The sequence below is a fragment of the Austrofundulus limnaeus genome, unplaced genomic scaffold (genome assembly GCF_001266775.1).
Source record: "Austrofundulus limnaeus strain Quisiro unplaced genomic scaffold, Austrofundulus_limnaeus-1.0 Scaffold100, whole genome shotgun sequence".
Lineage (NCBI taxonomy): Eukaryota > Metazoa > Chordata > Actinopteri > Cyprinodontiformes > Rivulidae > Austrofundulus > Austrofundulus limnaeus.
Window position 1 is genome coordinate 1,171,233 of NW_013952502.1, and position 2,010 is coordinate 1,173,242.

The 2,010-nt window shown below is 35.8% G+C and overlaps 1 protein-coding gene across 1 annotated transcript in view; it reads left to right on the top strand.

Annotated features, from left to right (window-relative positions):
• dlgap1b (discs, large (Drosophila) homolog-associated protein 1b) overlaps positions 1-2,010 on the top strand; it is a gene marked incomplete at its 3' end in the record, with an annotated part of 65,935 nt that overhangs the window by 29,144 nt on the left and 34,781 nt on the right.

Sequence of the window (2,010 nt, forward strand, 5' to 3'; positions counted from 1 at the left end):
CAATAGAGGTACATGAGAAAACGTGTTCATAACAAATGAAAATAAGTTATTAAATAGTGTCCGTGCCGGTCTCAAACCCTGATCTCCCACTCTCTGGTACAACACTCTACCCATTGCCCTATTGGAGGCCTGTTGTGAAATGAGCTGCACATTGCACAACAAGAACCGTGACGTCTTTTTATACCTAGGAGGTGGAGCTTCACCCGGGGGTTGCTAGGTAAGGGGCTGAACCCAGGTTCCGGTGGGTTGTCGTACGGTTTGTGACATCACAAAATGAAGTATGAAACTTGTCATTAATATACATTAAAAATACATTTACTTACAGTAAATATGCCCCTGGGTGCATTTTTTTCGGTCCTAGGACTGTTTTTTAAAGAAGTACATACCCAAAGTTGAGTAAAAAAAAAAACTTTAAAAAGTGAATTTTTCATAAWAGGTCCCCTTTAAGTTTCTGYAGTGTTCCAGTTAGACTTTTTTTGTATTTTTTTGAGAAATTCACATGTAAAATTGCAACATATTGATTAGGTTAGCACTTGTGTAGTGTAGTGTAGTTAAATCATGGAGGAAAAATTAAATATTGAACTTCTCATTGGCAATACAGACCTAGTTTGATTTGATAAGGATTTTGCTACTCTTGGCTTTTTCCAGTGGCTTATTTAAGGCCTTGATTACTGTAGGTATCTTTTTCTTTCTCCAAGAAACCTTTCATTTCAAGCCTTAAATGAAAACATGAAAACATTTCAAGCCAGAAAATAAGGGAGATGGGGTTCATATGTAGGGGTGTAAATCACCAGTTTTATCCCAACACGATATTATATTGATTTGTTTGGAAGTCAATACAGTGTTTCTCTWGAAGTCTGTCATGACACGATTTCAACTTGTTCAATTCACAAGTTTGTGATTGATTATGATGCAATATCATATTCACATCTAACACAGTCATTTATTTTTGTTTGTGTTAGATGGGCATTTGATATTGATCCACATTGGGCATATGTTGAATTTATATGTCCATATGAATTGATGTTTTCGTTTTGCCTTGATGTTATTGAATCAGCATTCATTTAATCTATATATATGTTTGCCCTCCAAATGCAAAATCCGATATGGATTTCTTCATTCATTTTAGATATGGATCTAGTTATAAACTGTTTTGTTTTTGTTTGTTTTCACTTCTCTTTGTTTGTTTTTCTTTAAATCCATTAATCACACATATTCAACTTCTGTTAGTGAACATGTTGCAGTAGAGTTTTAACAGTTAAAATGCTGAGAAATATCTTCTCAATTTGTATTGCTCATCATCGTTAGCCTGGTGATAAAGCATAACAATTAAGAAATTTCACTAGCTGTAACTGAAACAGATTTAGATTTGATGTAATTACTCTCTGAGGTGAATTTAATACAGCGTCAGCAGAAACCTGTAGGCTGGCAGAGTGTTGMAGAGTAGACCACCTCCCTCAACCTTTGTTCATCTTGGCTTGTTGGTAACTTTACATCCAGTCTGGATGAATAGCTCCATAAAAGCTCCATATAGTTTTGATTTTATCTCACGGTTTGGAAATATTTGGCAACAAAACCAGWGAGATTCAGGCACTAAAATACAGAGTTGTAAAATTAACTAAGTACAAATACTTCTTTACTGTACTTAAGTAGAATTTTTGGGTACTTGTACTTTACTTGAGTAATTATTTTTCAGCCTTCTTTTTACTTCTACTTCTTACATTTTCACACAATTATCTGTACTTTCTACTCCTTACATTTTTAAAAAAGGCAAAAAGTTGAAAGTATTACTTATTTCATTTTTGCTTGTTTTCATTATGTATGTCCTCTCCTTGGGCTGCTACCTTATCGTGGTGGAGGGGTTTGAGTGTCCCAATGATCCTAGGAGCTATGCTGTCTGGGGCTTTATGCCCCTGGTAGGGTCACCCATGGCAGACAGGTCCTAGGTGAGGAACCAGACAAAGCGCAGCCCGAAGACCCCTTATGATGAAATCAAACATTGGATCTGGC